We start from the raw sequence: 20,598 nt of genomic DNA, 5'->3' as shown, positions 1-20,598 counted from the left end.
CCCTGTGTGTGGAAGTCCCGGGTTTGATTCCCAGTCAGAGCACACAGGAAAAGCACCCATCTGCTTCTCCACCCCTCCCCCTCTCACTTCTCTCTCTCTCTCTCTCTCTCTCTCTCTTTCCCCCTCCTGCAGCCATAGCTCAAACCCAGGTGCTGAAGATGGCTCCATGGACCTCCATCTCAGGCACTAGGAAGAGCTTGTTTGCTGAGCAATGAAGCAATGCCCCAGATGAGCAGAGCATTGCCCCCTAATGGACTTGCTGGGTGGATCCCAGTTGAGGCACATGCAGGAGTCTGTCTCTGTGCTTCCCCTCTGCTCACTGAATTTTTTTTTAATACAAAAAACAAAAGTTAGAAGAAGTTTTAAATGCATAAAGAACCTCAGACCTCTCTGCAACCCCCGTGGGCCCATGGTCAGTAGCACCAGGCATAAGTAAGGGGACATGCGTGGCCCTGGCCTCAGCAGTGTGCCAGGTGGCACATTGACAGGGTAAACCCACAGCCTCTGGTCTTCTGTTGGGGCTTCCTCCCATGGTCTCTCTCAGAGGTCTTCACATCTTAGTACCCACCCAAGATTTGACACACGTCCCCAACCCCAGCCATCAGGGACTTTTGGAAGGGCAATGGGTCAAGACAGACAGGCCCTTAGAAGTCTAGTCTTGCTGGCTGAGCCACCCCTGGGGGACCCCAGAGCAGGCCTGTGGATGAGCAGATGCACAAGGGAACATAGCAGGCACAGTCCCAGATTGACGTCACAGGGAGAGCTCCAGGGCCCCTGGCCCCAGGCAGCACTCCTGTGGGCCCCAATAGCTGGCTTCCAAAACACCCACAGCCTGCTGGCCCAGACACCCAGAAGGGGTCAGGGCTGCTTCAGGCTCCACCCAGCACCCCTGATGCTTGGGGTCCCAGCCCACCACTTCCTCCTTCACCTCTGGGCCTCAGTCCCACGGGGCCTCTTAGACCACCACCCTCTGACTCTACCCTCTCTAAGACCCCTGGGCTGGGCCCTGCCTTGCCTCTTGTTGCTCTTTCCTGGCACACCTTGCATCACCCCCCAGGTGGCAGGTGGGCTGGGCCTCAGGGCCAGGATTCCTGACAAACAGCTCTCAAGCCCTGGGGCACACCTGGAGATGAAGCCAACTGCACTTCCAGATCGAGGTCTCCTGTGGAGGACCTGCAGTACTGAATGCCCGGGGGCTGGGGTTTGGGGACACTGCAGGAGACTCTGGGGCCTGGATGGCCCTGAAGGAGGGCAGCTGCTGTCCCCTTAACTCTGCCTGCCCCAGGGCACTTGCTGTGATGCCCCTACCAACTTGGAGCAGAGCCTGGTGGCTGAGGGGGGGGGGCAGGTAACACAGGGACCCAGTAACACCACCCCCCTGCTGTCCCTCCTGACAGACATCCCTACCCAGCTACCCGGCACCCATCTCTGCTTCAGAAGGTGGCTGAAGGTGCTAGGCTGCCCCTAGGTCTTGACAGGCTGTAGTCAGTCACACATGGGGCAAATGGAAGACCGAAGAGCAGGCAGGAGGGTCCAGGTTAGGGGAAGGAGGACACCCAGGGTGAGGAGCCAGATCCTCCCCTTCAGGCTGAACAGTGTCCCCAGGTGCTGAACAGAAGTAAGGGGGCCCAGTGAGATCGAATGGAGGGAGCCCTTCAGGAGAAAGACCCACACACACACACCTATGCCACCAACAGCCAACGGTGGTCACCTCTATTCAGAATCTGCTCCAGGTTCCGCCCACCCTGGGTGAGGAGAGGGTCTCTGCTCTGCGAACAGCCTAAACCAGGGGACCACTAAATATAAAGGCACTGCCCAGACGTGAAAGAGGGTAGCTGCGTGGGAGTGAGGCAGGTACTCTGTTGGAGGCCCCAGCGGGGAGGAGCACTAGGGTGGAGGTGGGTGACAGGAAGGGCCCCCCTCCTTTCTTCTGAGGTGCCCCCAGGCCCAGTATTCAAGGCCCCGGCCCTGTCCTGCCTCCTGGCGCGTTTATACACAAGCAACCACCATCTCAGGCTGGCTCTGACCCCCTGCAGCTGGTGGTGCCTGATGTCCTGGCCACGTGACCCTGTGGGGGTTCAGAACCAGCCACCCCAAGATACGCCTTAGTGATGGGGACATAACAAAAATGCCCAAACCTGTAGAGAATTTTTATGAGTTTATCTGAACCACACTGAAAATAATTGCTAGGAAGCAAAATCTCAAGGGATTGAGAAAATGCTCCAGAGAATGACATCTTTGCAGTTGTTTTATACTTGAGACTCAAAGGACAAGATGTAAAGGGGGGGCAGTTTAGATGAAATCTACTTGTAGTAGATTAAGGGTGCTAGAGAAAGCAAAGTGAGGGAGAGCTCTGGTACTGGATAAAGGGTGAAACAAAGACACATACTTCTTTTACATTGGTGGCATCAGGACGGTTAACGTTTACAGCAGTGGTCCCCAACCTTTTTTGGGCCATGGACCAGTTTAATGTCTGAAAATATTTTCACGGACTGGCCTTTATTTAGGGTGGGATGGATAAATGTATCACGTGACTGAGACAAGCGTCAAGAGTGAGTCTTAGATGAATGTAACAGAGGGAATCTGGTCATTTTTTAAAAATAAAACATCATTCAGACTTAAATATAAATAAAACGAAAATAATGTAAGTTATTTATTCTTTCTCTAAGGACCGGTACCAAATGGCCTACGGACCGCTACCGGTCCGTGGCCCAGGGGTTGGGGACCACTGATTTACAGCACGGAGAAGGTGCACAGGGGACAAGATAACAGTGAGGGGTCTGTGTCTCATACTCTGGTGCATGGGTGTGCCCTGAGGGGTTTGGAAATATTACTCTGACATTTCAAAGTTATGTTATCTTAGATACAAAAAGACCTTAGGCTCACTTAACTATGTTAAAGACTGACCTTTGTCAAGGAACCTATAGGCCAAGGATGTGACACCTGCCATGACTGCATTTTGTTAGGAAAAGACACTTTTTTAAGTAAGAGGAGGGGAGAGAGACAGATCCACCTGGCAACCCCTATCTGAGGCTGATGCTCAGATGCTCGAATCAACGCTGTGAGAGAGGAAGAGAGAGAGAAGCTGGAGAGGGTGGGGGAGAGAAGCAAATGATCACTTCTCGTGTGTGCCCTGAACCAGGATCAAACCTGGGACACTCATATGCCGGGTTGACGCTCTATCCACTGAGCGAAATGGCCAGGGCCAGAACTTTTTAAAAATTGATTTTAGAGAAAGAGAGGAAGGGGGAGAGAGAAAGAGAAACATGATTTGTTGTTCCACCCCTCTATCCATTCACTGGTTGATTCTTGTATGTTCCCTAACTGGGGATTGAACCTCTAACCTTGACGTATCGGGAGGACAGTCTAACCAAATGAGCTGCCTGGCCAGGGCCCATATGTGTGTCTTAAATTTGGTTATTTTCTTTTTTTTTTTTTTTACAGTTTTTTTTTTAAAGATTTTATTTATTCATTTTAGAGAGAGGAGAGAGACAGAGAGACAGAGAGAGAAGGAAGGGAGGAGCAAAAAGCATCAACTCCCATATGTGCCTTGACCAGGGAAGCCCAGGGTTTCAAACCCACGACCTCAGTGTTCCAGGTCGATGCTTTTACCCACTGCGCCACCGCAGGTCAGACAAATTTGGTTATTTTCTGTTGCGACTCTGTCTCATGTCTGTTTCATTATTAGACCAGCCTAAAGAACCTTGAAGGTAGAGGAAAGTTTCTTCCTCCCCCGCAGTCCTTTGTCTGCAAAGTCCCCACCTCTCTCTGGGGCTGCTTTCCTACTCATCCCTGACCGCTCTCCCCTGTGGGGGACACTGGCAGCTCTGGGACATCCCAGGCTACACACGCTCCCCTGGGGCCCCTTCACTGGCCTGTAGTTCTCCAGGCCTGCTACCACCAGCTTGTCCACCAGACAGCTGTGAGCATCTTGAGCTAGAAAGGTTCAGGACACAGCACGTTCATCCTCTGACCCACCAGCTGCCCCTCCCCATTGTCCAGACTCACGGCCAGCTGCTCAGACAGACGCCCTGATGTCACCCCTGCTGCCTCTGTGCTCCGGTCCCCAGATACATGGTTCTGTCCAGCCTGCCCAGCACATTGTGCTGCCCTTCATATGGTTCTCCCTGCCATGAGGGGGCCATGCCCCTGCTCAGACCCTCAGTAGTTCACATCACTGTTCAGAGGGACCTGCCCTCCCACACGGCCACAGCCCTAAGGGAGCCGACTGTCAGCAACCAGCAAAAGGACTAACACGTCACCTGTGGCCCCTTCCTCTCCAGTTTACCTTTTATCTTCTTTTTTTTTTTTTTTTTTTTTTTAAGAACTGATGGCCTTGGCTGGGTAGCTCAGTTCGTTAGAGAGTACACCAAGGTTGCGGGTTCTGTCTCGGATCAGGGCACATACAAGAATCAACCAATGAACATACATAGAACTGGAACAACAAATCAATGTTTCTCTCACTCTATCTCTCCTCCCTCTCTCAGTTTTTAAAAAAGTAACTGATCAATGTCAGTTGATTGGGTTTTTAGTTTTTTTGTTTGTTTGTTTGTTTTCATTTTTCTGAAGCTGGAAACGGGAGGCAGTCAGACAGACTCCCGCATGTGCCCGACCGGGATCCACCCGGCATGCCCACCAGGGGGCAATGCTTTGCCCCTCTGGGGCGTCGCTCTGTTGCATCCAGAGCCACTCTAGCGCCTGAGGCAGAGGCCACAGAGCCATCCCCAGCGCCCGGGCCATCTTTGCTCCAATGGAGCCTCGCTGCGGGAGGGGAAGAGAGAGACAGAGAGGAAGGAGAGGGGGAGGGGTGGAGAAGCAGATGGGCGCTTCTCCTGTGTGCCCTGGCCGGAATCAAACCCGGGACTCATGCACGTCAGGCCGATGCTCTACCACTGAGCCAACTGGCCAGGGCCTGATTTTTAGTTTTTGCACAGAAAGAAAAGTCATTTCTAAAATTCATATGGAATCTCAAGGGACCCTGAGTAGCTGAAGCAATCTTGGAAAAAGAATAGCAGAGATGGAAGGCTCCCACTTCCTGATTTAAAACCTACCACCAAGCCACGGTGATCAAATCAGTGTGGTGCTGGCATAGGCAGTGGTGCAGTGGATAGAGCGTTGGACTGGGATGTGGAGGACCCAGGTTCGAGACCCCAAGGTCGCCAGCTTGCGTGCTGGCTCTTCTGATTTGAGCAAAGCTCACCAGCTTGGACCCAAGGTTGCTGGCTCGAGCAAGGGGTTACTCGCTCTGCTGACAGCCCATGGTCAAGGCACATATGAGAAAGCAATCAATGAACAACTAAGGTGTTGAACGCACAATGACAAACTAATGATTGATGCTTCTCATTTCTCCATTCCTGTCTGTCTGTTCCTATCTATCCCTTTCTCTGTCTCTGTTAAAAAAACAAAACAAAACAAAAAAACAGAAGAAGCCTAGAAAGAAACCTTCACATCTATGATGAAATGATTTCCAACAAGGGTGCCGCCAAGATAATTCCGTGGCACAAGGACAGTGTTTTCAAAAAAGGGAACTGGGAGAACCAGATGTCCACACGCAAAAGAATGAACTTCAGCCCCGACCTCTCACCACCTACAAAACTAACTGAAAATGGATCAGAGACCCAAACTTAAGATTTAAAATTATAAAACACTTCAAAGGAAACAAGGGAGTAAATCTTCATAAACTTAGATTTGGCAATGGTTCTTTGACTACAATAGAAAAATGACAAGCGGGAGAGGAAGAAAAAAGGAAAATGAGGTGATAAATTGGGCTTCATCAAAATTAAAAGTCTTTGTGCATCAAGGACACTATCAACAGAGTGAGAAAAAAAACAACTGACAGAACAAGAGAAAAATATTTGCAAATCATATATCTGACATGGGTCTAGTGTCCAGAATATACAAAGAACTCTTACAGCTCTACACAACCAGAACAAAAACAAGTTCAAAAATTGGCAAAAGCCTGGTGCAATAAACAGAGCATTGACCTGGGACGCTGAGGACCCAGGTTAAAAACTCCAAGGTCACAGGCTTGAGCCTGGGCTCACCAGCTAAGTGTGGGGTCACTGGCTTGAGCCCAGAAGTCACTGGCTTGAAGCCCAAGATCACTGGCTTGAATCCAAAGGTCGCTGGCTTGAGCAAAGGGTCACTGGCTCAGGCTCAGCTGGAGCCACTCGCTCCCCCTCCCCCCATCAAGGCATGTATGAGAAAGCAATCAATGAACAATTAAAGTGCTACAAAATCAAAGTTGATGATTCTCATCTCTCTCCCTTCCTGTCAGTCTGTCCCTCTCTCTCTTACTCTCTCTCTCTAAAAAAAAAGAAAAGAAGCCCTGGCCGGTTGGCTCAGTGGTAGAGCGTCGGCCTGGTGTGCAGAAGTCCCGGGTTCGATTCCCGGCCAGGGCACACAGGAGAAGCGCCCATCTGCTTCTCCACCCCTCCCCCTCTCCTTCCTCTCTGTCTCTCTCTTCCCCTCCCGCAGCAAGTCTCCATTGGAGCAAAGATGTCCCAGGCGCTGGGGATGGCTCCTTGGCCTCTGCCCCAGGCGCTAGAGTGGCTCTGGTCGCAACAGAGTGACGCCCCGGAGGGGCAGAGCATCGCCCCCTGGTGGACAGAGCATCGCCCCCTGGTGGGCGTGCTGGGTGGATCCCGGTCGGGCGCATGCGGGAGTCTGTCTGACTGTCTCTCCCCATTTCCAGCTTCAGAAAAATACAAAAAAAAAAAAAGGAAAGAAAAGAGGCCCTGGCCAGTTGGCTCAGCGGTTAGAGCGTCAGCCCGGCAGGTTCAATTCCTGGCCAGGGCACACAGGAGAAGTGCCCATCTGCTTCTCCACCCTTCCCCCTCTCCTTCCTCTCTGTCTCTGTCTTCCCCTCCCACAGCCAAGGCTCCATTGGAGCAAAGTTGGCCCTGGCACTGAGGATGGCTCCATGGCTTCTGCCTCAGGTGCTAGAATGGCTCCAGCTGCAATGGAGCAATAGCCCAGATGGGCAGAGCATCGACCCCTAGTGGGCATGCCAGGTGGATCCCGGTTGGGCGCATGCAGGAGTATGTCTGCCTCCTTGTTTCTTACTTTTGAAAAAATATGAAAAAAAAAAACAGGCTAAAGACCTGAACAATATGTTTCTTGATCCCTGGCTGGGTAGTTCAGTTGGTTGGAATGTCATCCCGATGAGCTGAGGTTGCAGGTTTGATTTCTGGTCAGGACACATTCAAGGGTCGGTCAATGAATGAGTCAATAGGTGGAACAACAAGTCATTTTCTCTCCCTCTCTATCTCTCTCCCCATTCCTCTTTCTCTCTAAAAATCAATCAATAAATTTTTGAGACTTCATAAAAGATACTCCTCATATGACCTGTGGTGGCGCAGTGGATAAAGCATCAACCTGGAACACTGAGGTCGCTGGTTCGAAACCCTGGGCTTGCCTGGTCAAGGCACATATGAAAGTTAATGCTTCCTGCTCCTCCGCCCCTTCTCTCTCTCTCTCTCTCCTCTCTCTAAAATGAGTAAATAAAAAAAAGATATTCCTCTGAAGAAGATATGCAAATGACCCATAATCCCGTGAACAGATGCTCAGCATCACTCATCACTAGGGAAATGCAAATAAACTACAGTGAGACACCAGTTCACACATTAGCAATGGCTATAATCTAAAGGACAGACAGTAACAAGTGTTGCAGAGAACATGGAGCCACTGGACCCCTTGTGCATGGCTGCTGGGAATTTAAACCAGTGCGACTGCTGTGGAAGACAGTGTGGAGGTTCTTTAGGTCAAACGTCAAGTTACCCTGTGACCTCGCATTTCCTCCCCAAGTAAATACCCAAAGGAATTGAAAATAGATGTTCCAACAAAAACTAATGTCCCCAGCAGCTCTAATGACAGTAGCCAAAAGGTGGAAACAGCCCAAATATCCATTGATAGATGACAGAAAAATAAAGTTGTAGTCCATACCTATGGTGGAATATTATTCAGTCTTTTTAAAGTTTTTAGTTATTGATTTGAGAGAGAGAGAAACATTGATTTGTTGTTCTACTTATTTATGCATTCATTGGTTGATTCTTCTATGTCCCCTCATGGGGGGGATGGAACCCAAAACCTAGGTGTTATCAGGATGGTGCTGTAACCACTTGAGCCACCGGCCATTAAGAAGATTGTTATATTGAGGAATTATTATATTAGATAATACTTTATTATAATACAGTGTGTCTATAAAGTCATGGTGCACTTTTGACCGGTCACAGGAAAGCAACAAAAGACGATAGAAATGTGAAATCTGCACCAAATAAAAGGAAAACCCTCCCAGTTTCTGTAGGATGAGGTGGCAGCATGTGCGCATGTGCAGATGATGACGTAACACCATGTATACAGCAGAGCAGCCCATGGCCATGCCAGTCGAGATGTGGACGGTACAGAGGAAAGTTCAGTGTGTTCTGTGGCACGCTAAATTCGAATCTGTGACCAAAGTGCAACGTGAATATCAGCGCATTTATAACGAAGCGCCACCACATAGGAATAACATTACTCGGTGGGATAAGCAGTTGAAGGAAACGGGCAGTTTAGTGGAGAAACCCCGTTCTGGTAGGCCATCAGTCAGTGATGAGTCTGTAGAGGCTATATGGGATAGCTACCTAAGGAGCCCTAAAAAACTCTGTATGTGAGCCCACATCAAACTGCACTGAATAGGTATGAAACTGGGAGAGTTTTCCTTTTATTTGGTGCAGATTTCACATTTCTATCATCTTTTGTTGCTTTCCTGTGACCAGTCAAAAGTGCACCATGGGCCCTGGCTGGTTGGCTCAGTGGTAGAGCATCGGCCTGGCGTGCAGGAGTCCAGGGTTCAATTCCCGGCCAGGGCACACAGGAGAAGCGCCCATCTGCTTCTCCACCCCTCCCCCTTTCCTTCCTCTCTGTCTCTCTCTTCCCCTCTGGCAGCCAAGGCTCCACTGGAGCAAAGTTGGCCCGGGAGCTGAAGATGGCTCCATGGCCTCTGCCTCAGGCGCTAGAATGGCTCTGGTCACAACAGAGCGATGCCCCAGATGGGCAGAGCATCGCCCCCTGGTGGGCGTGCCGGGTGGATCCTGGTCGGGCACATGCGGGAGTCTGTCTGACTGCCTCCCCATTTCCAACTTTAGAAAAATACAAATAAGGAAAAAAAAGAAAAAGAAAAAAAAAGTGCACCATGACTTTACGAACACACTGTATTAAAACTATTGTTACTCTTGATGAGGAGTGAAGCTCCGACAATCGCTACAATGTGAATGGACCTTGAGATCATGATGCTGAGCAGGAAAGATGGACATATAGAAGGTCACATGTGGCATGAGTTGCCCATGTGCCGTACCCAGAACCAGCAGACTCATGGATACAGAAGGCAGATCAGTGGTTGCTGGGGCTGGAGGGGGGAATGGCCAGGGACTCTCCTGGGTGTGGGGTAACGAAAATGTCTTGGACTTGTAAGGAGATAACAGTTGCACAATCAAGTGAATGTGTAAATGTCACTAGACTCTAAACTTCAAAAGGGTTTAAATGGTACATTTGACCACAGTGTAAAACAAGAAGTAGCTAATGGCGTAGAACAGCACATAGGGAACCAGTGAGTCCCTGGGAGGGCTTGAGAGGCCCCCTCCTGGTTAGGGGGAATACAGGGTACCCTGTGGGGAAGAAGTGTCTCGTGGAAACCCCATGTCCTAGGCTGAAGAGAGGGTAGGGAAGGCCATGGGGCTGAGTCCCTGCCTCTTCATGGGGAGGGGCAATATGGAGGGGTCTTTCTGTTGGAGAGGACAGTCCTTCCAGGTCTGTGAACTGAAAAGAGACCAAGGAGCAGTCAGGACAGTGACCAGGATGCAAGCCCAGAGGAAAAGGCCGTTCCTGCCAGGCACCCTGGGGGACAGGGGGCATCGTGTATCAACACCCAGGTGGCATGGTATGGTGTGACAGATGTGACATGGGGTGGCACCCTGTAATGACTGTGGAGTGGAAGGGGCAGCTCTGGGCCCAAGTGGCTTTGAGAATCCATGTCCCCTCCCTTCCATGCGACACATGTCCTGGCTGTGTCCCATTCCCCCTGCTCCCAGGGAATTCTCCCTGCTGCTCTGCTCTGTGGCTGTGGCTGTTCCTGCTGGATGTGACCTCTCATTGCATCTTTGCATGAGATGACCTTGAACCAGCTTCTTGGGGCAAGAGGGCAGTTCCAGGGTAATTCTGGGTCCATCTTTGGGCTGTTGGGTGGGGCCGGACAGGATATCAGGCTCAGGAAGCCTTTGCTGGCCACGCCCTTTTGTGGCCCCTTAGCAGGCACCCCCAGAAGCTGTACCACCCACCTTCCTCCTGCCTCTGGTGCCACCGGTGTGAGCTGTTTAATTGGCAGGTGCTGGCAGAGCTGAGACCTAGGGCATCCCTCCCCCAGGTAGGGCCCTGGCAGTGGGAGACAAGGAGACCTGGAGGCAGGGTGGGTCCAGTGGCTCTGAGGGCAAGTTACTATGATCCCCACAGCCACCACACCATGTGTCCCTTCTCACATCTGCAATAGGAACTAAGGGAAAGGCAGTATGTAGGGCCCTACCATACATGGGTCTGGGGCCTACCCACCCAGAGTGGCTCACCTCAGTTTGTGTGCTCCGTGGCTCAAAGGAGCCTCCCTGAGTTGGCCCAGGCCTGTGGGTGGCACCTGAGGATAGGAGTCTTGGGAACAGCAGGGCGTCTCCAGGGATCAGAGCCCCAAGGCCTGGCAGGAGCAGTGGCTGCCTCTGAACTAGCCCTCCTCATTTGTCCCCCAGCCTCCCTGACCCATATCTCTCTGGTGTGGCCTGGACTCCCCTCTCTAGACCATGAGCGGTGCAGGGTCTGCATGTGCCCCTCCTTGACCCTCGGTCTCTCGCACGGTCTCTGAGCGTCTGCATCATGTTTCCAGCGTTCATGCCCAGGATGTGCTGAGGGCGTTGCCGCTCACTCCAGGCCAGGCGGGTGACTGCTGGCCTTCTGCAGGCAGCTGTGGGAAGCGCCAGAGAACAATTGTGGCCTCCCTGCCAAGGATCCGCCCAGCCCAGACAGGAAATGGGGCTGGGGGCTGGGGTGAGTGGGAGCACCCACTGCCCCTTACACAACTCACTGCCCCTTGTTGAACCTTTGATGTCCCCATCCCAGAACACCCCCCACACACACACACCCAGGCTGCTATAAGGGTTGGGGGCAGAACACAGGGGGAGGCTGGAGCCTGCTCATCCCTGTCCCTCTTGTCTCTAACCCCAGCATCCAGTTTTAGGACCCAGCAGGCCAAAGGCAGGGCCATCTGGCCAGCCAGGAGGAGCCAGGAGCTTGGGCCTGTGTGGGCCTTGAACCCAAGAGCCAACAGAGGCTTCCTTTATAAGCAGTTTAGCTACTGCCCAGGTTCTGCTTTTAGCCCAGAAGTGTTCTTCCTTCTGGTGACAGTACTTGACTCTAAGTGCCACGTAGTGTCCCAGACAGGCCACTCACTGTGGCTCCTCCATTCCCTGCCTCCAGGGCCACATAAAATCTGAGTGAGGGCTTTCAGAACCTTTATGGGTCAACAAGACACTGCAGTCTTTGGAGTACTTGGATACTAAGCTGGAGGTGACAAGAAGGCAAGCTCAGTAGCCATTCCCCCATTAGGCAAAGAGGAAGAAGAGGAAGTACAACTAGGGAAAAAAAAGAGCCAAGTGGGGAGCCTTGACAGCCTCAGTGAAGTCCTGGATCCAGCCGTGTCTATGCCCAAACATTTGCATATAGGTGCTCATTCCCTGAGCCAGTCAATGGCCTCTTCTCACATAAGCTGGTTTAAGCTTCTGCCACTCACTACCTCGAGTTCTGACTGATGCTCCCAGCTTACGGTTGCATTCTTCTCTGTTAGAGAGGTTTGTGTTTTCAACCAAAGATGTCTCACTCCATGAATGATGACATTAAACAGCCCTTTATTTACACCTCTGTGGCTACCAAATCCACTAATGATGGAACCAGACTTCCCTTCTCCACAGGACAGCCCCAGGCAGGGCAGCCCACAGAGCAGCAGCGAGAGCAGATGTAGCCACCTCAAGGAGCCCCGCAGTGGAGAGTGGGCTCTCCTGGGAGGCATCTCTAGAAAGACAGCATGAGACTCTGCTGGAGCTGATGGCCCAGCTGAGTGCTGCCTCCCCTGTCTCAGCCCATCTGGGACAGCTCTCTCCGGGAGGGGCAAGAAGGCCGCGTGGGCCTTCCTTAGGGTGTCTGCTCCAAATCTGGGGCAAGGAAGATGTGCCCCCTGAAATGCAGCTACTTACTCACCTCCCGTGTTTGCCCTCTTCTACCTTTTACTCTCAGTGCTTTCTGATTCCCACTGTCCCTCAAACTTTAATGCCCCTCATCAAAACCAGGAGGGTGATGGGCTCAGAGGTCAGGTAAGGAGAGGCATGATTGGAGGCGTGGGGACAAAGAAGCCATGCCTTGGGGTGGGGGCTGCTTCCACTGTAAAGGGGAAGGGGTTCAGGGATCCTTTAGGCTGTCCTGGCCTAAGGACAGGCACAGCCAGCACTCTCCTCAAGACTGGGAGACCCAGTTTGCCTGCCACACCAGCCTCCTGGGCCATGATGCCCATGACCTCACTGGCCATGCCCACCTTGGGGCCTTGCCTTGACCCTTCTCTGGGCACTGAGGCCACCAGCTCCCTCCCTCCTCAGCACCCACATGCTCTGATTGCTTCCTTACTGCCTGCCACACCAGTGCTGAGGAGAGCAGAGTGATCAGCAGGTTGGGGGTGGTGGGAACTGCTAGTGGTTTTAAGCAGAGGAGGGTATCTGTTCAGTTCCTTGCTCAGCTGATGAAGGGGAACCTACCTCTCCCTGCTGGAGGAGGGGCCCCTTGTGGCCCACCTAAAGCTGCCCACTGGCTCTTCCCACACCCTTCCTAGCAGACCTGCCCCTTGTCCAGACACATGTACAACCCCTGGTGCTCGGTCTCTGTTGAGAGAAGGGATAAAGAGCCACAGCCTCACTATTCTGACCCCATTTGTCACCAAACCCAGCCTCTGGAAGCCTGCGGGAATTAATTAACGCTTCTTCTGGATTACCTACATTCTGCTTCCTCTACCTCCACCCCCATCCTCTGTCCTCTGGGGCTCAGAGGCAGGGTCAGGCTCCCGTCTCACTTACTGGAAGCGGGGACAGGTTGATCATGTGATGGAGCAACAGACAGTGCTGACAGAGAGCAGACAGACCCTGCGGGGAGCACCCCCCCCACAGCTCTGAGACCCTTCAAAGCCAGGCTTGAAGCGCGGCCCGGGTGGGCACGGTCCTGCTTGTGTGCACAGATTGCTTGAATAATTCATGTTTAAAAAGACCTCTCTCTCCATCAGACCAATTCCTGCTAAAGAACAGATGGGGTGGGGGGGAGCATCTAAATTATGCATTTGCGCCCCCCCCCCGGGGTTTTTAGCAAAGGTCTAGCATCCGGCCACCCTGGTTGCCCAGGGTGTGTGGACCTGGGCAACCTCCTTCACTCATAGACTCTGTTCTGCCTGGCTGACCTGGCTCTGGGCTGGTTCCAGTTGGCCAGGTGCAGCTGTGGACTCGGGACCACAGGCTGGTCTTTAAGCCACTTGTCTCTAGAGCGACAGTATGTAGCTGGGAAATCAGAAGCTGGGTTCCTGGCTAGCTGGGCACGAGCTCTCCCCTAATCCACCATGGACACCTGATTTATACCACACGGAGGCGGGGGCCGGGCAGAAGCTGGGGGCCAGAAACTGCACAGGCCTGGGCAGGAGGGGAGTGGGGTCAGGGAGAGCAGGGTTCCCACAGTGTCCTTCAGACCCCGGAGGTCCAAATGGCCCTGGTTGAAAAGCTGGAAGCTCCTATGGGTTCATTCCTAAAAGCTGGTTGGGGGAGGGGGTGATGGTAACTGCCAGTGGTTTTAAGCAGTGGAGGAAATCAGTTCAGTTCTTTGCTCAGCTGATGAAGATGAACCTTCAAGGCATGTGTCCCCAAGGCCAGAGGGACCTACTGCATGGGAACTGGCCCGGGCGTGGGGAGGGGATGCCTGGGACCCTTCAGTGCACATCAGAGAAGGATGAGGCCTCTGGCTGCACAGGAGACCTGGAAATAAGGAGTTGGGTCCCCACTCCTTCCCTCCTGCTTTCCCCTCAACTTTGCCCCTCACACCCCATCCATAAACACATAAATGAAGATTTCAGGTTGGGGCCACAGGGCAAGTTCCAGGGAAGGCCCCGTCACACCCTGCAGACCTACAGATTAGCTGGGGCGCCAGGGCTGCACCTGATATCCCAGGATGCCTGGGGTGGATAGTGATCCAGCCTGCTGTCATTGTGGAGGAGCCTAACTGGGATGATAGTGGGGGCAGGGGAGCCCTGGGCCAGGCCTGTGAGTGTCCCTGCTGCCTGGTGCCCACCATGGCCCTTGGGTGGGGGTTCCAAGGGTCCCCCAGGCTTCCTGCGATCCCCACAGCACAGAGGACTCCACAAGACCCCTCATCACCTCCCTCCACCTCCTCCTGCTCTGCCTCCATCCACATCCCCATTTGCCCCCTCCTCCTTTACCCTCCTTTCTCCTTCCCCTCCTTTTCCACCCCTTTCTCCTGAAAGTTGTGACTTCTGCTTAAGGAGCACAGAAGAGCCACAGTGCTGAGAAGGGCAGAGTGACTTGCAGGTTGGGGGAGGGGGTGATGGGAACTGCCAGTGGTTTTAAGCAGTGGAGGAAATCAGTTCAGTTCTTTGCTCAGCTGATGAAGATGAACCTTCCTCTCTGCTGGGGTGGGGACCCTTGTGGCTCAGTTGAGGTCAGAGTCCCTGTGGGGTGAGGGGTGTGTGGTGTCAGCAATCATGGGGAAGTTGGTTACCTGGGGGGTAGTTTGTGTGTGTACAATCATATGTTCTGTTCCCTCTCTTTTTCCATTGACAGGGACTACAGGCGATGACATCCCAGTAGCAGAAAGCACACCCAGAGCCTGGCTCCTGGCTCCTAAATACCATTCTTCACTATAAGGAACCACGGTGGTTCCTCGGAGAAATGGCTGAGAGTTCAGGTTTGGGGCAGGGAGGGCCTGAGGTGAGCCTGGAGCACCCTGTGCCAGGACTTGATAAAGGGCTGCAAGAATGATGGGGACATACATGTTGGTGTGCTGAAAGGAAGACCACGATAATGGGAGGGAGCAGTGACAGGGGCATAGACCTGAAATGGCTGGGGAGGTATAGGTTCCATGCGGGATTGGGAGGGCCACCCTAGGCATACACAAAAAAAGGAAAGGGCTGAGGAGAGAGATGACAGGCCCCTTGTGGGCGTGGCCCTGTGTAAGGGGGACAGCTGGGTTGCTTCTGTGTCTCCAGTCTCCTTTAGCCTGGTGGGGGCGGGGCAGGGGGCTGAGGCGCGGTGAGAGTCCGTTGTTAGGGTCGGACTGCAGGCTGGGGCAGTGAAGAGGTAGGCGGGTGGGGTGCTGTGGGAACTGGGCGCCAGAAGTTGGCTGAAAAGACGGGAGGTGGTGGAGGAGGTGGGCCCGCTCCACTGAAACCTGCACAGGAAACTACAAGCTGCAGACCTCTCACCCATCCCCGCCTTTTCCCCCTTTCCCACCTGGGGGTGAGTTGGGGGGGGGCTTCCATCCTCAGCTGCCCCGCTGACTTCTCAGCTAGGTCTGCCGGAATGACCATCTCTCTTCCTGGCGCTTTCCCCCGTGGTCTGACATCCCGCCCAGGTGGCCAGTCCCTACAGGACCACCAGACGCCACACTGCCCACACCTGCCCGAGCTGCACGAGCCTCACGGGCACCTCTGAGGGCCGTTGTCCACCGCGGCGGGGCGTCCTGGAGGCCGAGCTCGTCCTGCGCGCGCCCCGCTGGCCGCCTCCTTAGACGGAGGAACCTGCAGGCCTCAGGGTCGGCCGGGAAGGCGACGCGTGTAAGGTGTGCGGAGAAGGGTGCCCGGTGCCTGTGCGGAACGAGAGTGCAGGGTGCGATGCGTGTGTGCGGGGCGCGGGTTCGGGGTGCCCGGGCGAGGCGAGGCGGGACCCGGCTCCGCCTTGTGGCCTCCACCCACGCCTGCGTGGTCGGAAACCGAGCTGGTCGGCAGTGGGCAGCCCCACGTTAGCGAGAAACCAAGGCCGGTTCCTAGGGCGCAGAGCCCGGCGCGGGACACCAGGGGCTGGGTGCTCACGAAACCGGTCCACGAGGGCGCTGCACGTCGCCTTGAATGGCTCGCACGCGCGCGGACTCAGCGCTGGGAGGAAGCGCGCGTGCGTGCGCGCCGCCCGGGCCGTGCGTGGTGACGCGGCCGTGGGGTTTCCCGAGGCTGCGGACAGGGGCCGCCGCGCCCATCGATGGCTGGAGGCGTCTGAGGGCGGACGGAGGCGGAGGCGGCGGCGGCGGGCGCGGGCGCGGAGTGGAGCAGCCGCCTCGGGACCGGACCGAGCCTCGCCGCGCATCTGCCGCAGCGCCCGTGGAGCGGCCCGAGCGCGACCACCTCCCGGAGCGGCGGCCGAGGCGGCGGGGTGCGGGCGCGGCAGGCGGGACGAGCGCCGAGGTGAGCGCAGCGGCCCCGGCCCGGTCCGGTCCCGCGGCCCCGGCCCTGGTGCTCCTTCCCGGCGGCCGGACCCAGGCTTCTCCCCAGGTTCCCCCGCCGTCACCGCCCGGGCTGCCCCGCCCCCACCCCCACTCGACGCGGGGCCGCGTCTTCCTGCCCCGCCCGGGTGGGGTCCGCGGGGCGGGGGCGGCCGAGGACCCTGCGGGCGTCGACCGGGGTCGGGGCGGAGGTCCGCGGCCCGTTGTCTCAGGTCCAGGCTTCGCTTCAGGGGCCCTGGGTCCGGGGCTGTCCAGGGGGATCCGGGTCCGGGCTTGCGGTCCGAGTTCGGGGTCCTGGACCCTGGCTTCTAGATCTGGGGTTCGCGGTCCCGGTTCTGGGGGCTGGGGGCGTCGGGGTCCTGGGTGTGCGCGCGAGGACCCCGGCCCGGCCCCCCGGGCTGCCGCCGCCCTCCACCCCCACGCCGCCGGGCCGGCCGGGCCGCGAGAACAAAGACGGCGCGGGCTCCGCAGTGGCTGCGGGTGGCCGTCCTTCGCTCGGGGGGCCGTCGTGTTTTGCATGCCCCCCTTTCCTGGCGACTTTGAAGTTGGGGTTTGGTGAACAACACGGTGAAGGGGGGGTGTGATGAGAAGATGAAATGAGGAAGCGGGGACCTGGCCGCGCGGCCGCGGGGGCCCCGTTCGGGGGATCTGAGGCCGGAGCGGAGGAGCCGTGCTGGGCAAGAGGAAAACAAGGGCGGTTTTTGGGCTGTCTTCGTTTTTTTACCGAAAAGTGAGAGGCGAAGCCAGTCGCACGGCCAGCCTTGCCCCGTTGTGTCCTTTCTTTCTCGCGCCGCGCGGAGCCCGCGTGCGGGGCAGGTGGGCGCGAGGTGGACGCGGGGCAGGCCCCTAGGGCCGGGCCGGGGTGGGCCGGGGTCCCCGCGCCCCCTCCCTTGCGCGCCCCAATGAATGGCCGGGAGTCCAGGCCCCGCGACAAGATGGCGCGGCCGCCGCCGCCTTTGTCAGCGCCGCGCGCTCCCGGACCCTCTCCTGCCTCGACGGTGTTTGGGGGCTCGCTGTGCGTTATTTCGGAGGATCCGGCTGGGGCAGAGGGAGGAAACGACCCGAGGGGGTGGTGTCCGCCTCGGGCCAGGGCCCGTGCGGGCTCCTCCGTGGCCGCGGGGTGAGGGGCGGAGGGTGGAGCTGGGCTGAGACTTCCACCCGGGCGGAGGCTGAGTCCTCGGACTGGAAGAGCCTCCCGTGTTTTTCCTTGCGAATGGATAGTGGGTATCCGAAAGGTAGTCAGCATTTCTGATGTTCGCTTTATCCGCTCAGTTCCTCTTTATGGCAGCTCTTGGGAGATTCCGTGTACTGCAGGAAGAGAGGGATGTATGTGAATTTTTATCTTGGCGGGGGGGGGGAGTTGGGCACTTATAGTTCAAGTGTACATTTCTGAGTGTATACGTACACATGCAGACAGCTTAACCCATCGTTTCGATTTGGGGGAGATGGTGGGGTTTCTTTTATATTCATGTTGTTATCTGATAACACTGGTCTCAAATGTTTGATCATTGAGTCCCTTTGAGATTGATTATTAAGGAAATAGATTAGTTTTCACGATTAGCAAATAAATGGAAGTATAAGCTTTGTGAGACAATTCCTTTTAGATAGTGGATAAGGTCTGTATAGCGTTATCGTAGATAAGATTTCTGCATGACTTCTTGTTTTCTAATTTGAAGTTGTCCTTTTTTTGAAGGGTGGAGGGTTCTTTATTCAAAAGTAAGAATTTAGTTTGCTTTCTAGTAAGATGGATGAGGTCTATTCTGGATTCTTCTGGAAGGTACATATTGCAAAAAGAAAGCAAACAGGCAGTTCCTTTTTTGCTTCCTCACTAATACTGGCTTTGTGGCTGGTGACAAAGCTGGTGCCACTACCATGAAAATAGGTGTGAGCGCTTTCACAGGGCAGAACTGGGTGGTAGCTTTTGGCTGAATTTCCCTTTGTAACAATTAGAGCTGTCCAGAAGTGGGTGTAACTGTAAGGGGTGAGAAGCTGATCCTGCCAGGATCTTGTGGGGGACATTTCCCGTTGCTGTGGGAGGCTGGACAGCCAGGCCTCTGTCTTCCTGAGACACCCACCGTTAGTGTTTGGTTTCACAGGCGATTCAAGTGCCACACGTTTTTCTTAGAAGGTGAGAGTTTAGGAAAGCGAAGTTAAGTTTTATAATGGAGCCTGTAGCTCACTCCCAGTTCTCCCTGCTCAGGGCCCCTGTTAGGGCTACATGTCATCTGCTGGGATGGTTCGAGAGAGTGCTTACAGAGGAAATTGTTCAATCTGCAGTTTTGACTCAAGAGTTCACATTTTCTTACATGAATGCACACACCAGACAAAAACCATACTTCTTGTATGATACCTGAGTTCACAGCGTACAAATACTACACAGAATGCCCTTTAACAACAATTCCTTAATAAAGATTTCTTTTTGTTTGGTATCTTAAAATCCTTATTTTGAGGGAAGTGAATTTCCTCAGATTTAATTTTAATTTCAAAAGAGATTTAAAAGGCTGCTAAAAGTTTCAGAATAATTTTTTTAAAGTAAAACCTTTTTTCAAGAAAATTTTTTTCATACTTAGTTAAGACTTTGATTTGTCTTCTGTCCACTGGTTTGATTGGAAAAGTTGTATTTCTTCAAATATCTTTGAGAAAGGTCTTCAGGGTATCTGTACACTTACCTACCACAGGTGGCTTTTTAGCTAATACTTTCATGGGTGATGTTAATTTTATTTCAGATAAGCAGATTTGGCAACATTTATTATAGTTTCATTATTGGATTGGTTTTTTTCTCTGCCCAAAAGATTTGGCTCCTGTTGCTCTGTAAATTGGATTAAATTCTTACTGTGTGCAGACTTGGCTTTCAGCATTAGTGGATTGGTAATAGATAGTCTCAATTTTATTATCTAGGCTTGACCATATGGCATGCGGTGTTATTTTGAAACCTATTTAGCGTAAGTCAAGTAAGGCATTGAACTACAGGGTTTAGAATTTTTTTAACCTTGGTATAAATTCTGACTTTAGGTTTGCCTTCGGTGATCAGAGTAGAGAAATTAAGAAGTAGACAGTTAAGTGTTTGGTTTAGTGAAGGTGTAGGATGAGGGGATAAAAACAAACTAAATTGAGGACCTGGCCGGTTGGCTCAGTGGTAGAGCGTGGGCCTGGCGTGCGGGAGTCCCGGGTTCAATTCCCGGCCAGGGCACACAGGAGAAGCGCCCATCTGCTTCTCCACCCCTCCCCCTCTCCTTCCTCTCTGTCTCTCTATTCTCCTCCCGAAGCGAGGCTCCATCGGAGCAAAGTTGGCCCAGGCGCTGAGGATGGCTCTGTGGCCTCTGTCTCAGGCACTAGAATGGCTCTGGTTGCAGCAGAGCGATGCCCCAGATGAGCAGAGCATTGCCCCATGGTGGGCATGCCGGGTGGATCCTGGTCGGGCGCATACGGGAGTCTGTCTGACTGCCTCCCCGTTTCCAACTTCAGAAAAATACAAAAAAATAAAAAAATAAAAAACCCCACTAAATTGAAATGGATCAGAGACATAATTTACAAAACTGAATGTATGACAGTCTTGGAAGAAAGAAACAGTCCAAATATTTGTGGAGAATGTGTAGATACTGAGTAAAGGAACATCACATGGGCTGTTCTGCAAAAGGAACAGAGTAGCACTCTTTTTTAAAGCTATGAGTTTGGCCTCAGACCTCTTGTCAAGAACTCTAGGCAAGCTATAGACCAGAGGTAGTCAACCTTTTTATACCTACTGCCCACTTTTGTATCTCTGTTAGTAGTAATATTTTCTAACCGCCCACTGGTTCCACAGTAATGGTGATTTATAAATTAGGGAAGTAACTTTACTTTATAAAATGTATAAAGCAGAGTTGCAGCAAGTTAAAGCATATAATAATAATTACTTACCAAGTACTTTCTGTTGGATTTTCGCTAAGTTTGGCAGAACAAATCTTTATAAAACAACTTAATATAGTTAAATCTATCTTTTTATTTATACTTGGGTTGCTCTGCTACCGCCCACCATGAAAGCTGGAACGCCCACTAGTGGGCTGTAGGGACCAG

General features: G+C 53.4%; 1 protein-coding gene across 5 annotated transcripts in view; it reads left to right on the top strand.

Annotated features, from left to right (window-relative positions):
- The first annotated feature begins 14,335 nt into the window (after positions 1 to 14,335).
- GNB1 (G protein subunit beta 1) overlaps positions 14,336 to 20,598 on the top strand; it is an 89,848-nt gene continuing 83,585 nt past the window's right edge. For 3 of the 5 annotated variants that reach the window (XM_066374820.1, XM_066374821.1, XM_066374816.1), the window contains exon 1: positions 16,285 to 16,507. The gene's annotated coding sequence lies outside the window, so the exon portion shown is untranslated. Of the gene's footprint in view, positions 14,358 to 16,284; positions 16,508 to 20,598 lie in introns of those variants that run through there. The other 2 variants (XM_066374817.1, XM_066374822.1) reach the window with 2 other exon arrangements.

This window comes from Saccopteryx leptura, chromosome 3 (genome assembly GCF_036850995.1).
Source record: "Saccopteryx leptura isolate mSacLep1 chromosome 3, mSacLep1_pri_phased_curated, whole genome shotgun sequence".
Taxonomy (NCBI): domain Eukaryota; kingdom Metazoa; phylum Chordata; class Mammalia; order Chiroptera; family Emballonuridae; genus Saccopteryx; species Saccopteryx leptura.
This window is presented reverse-complemented; position numbering and strand designations above follow the sequence as displayed.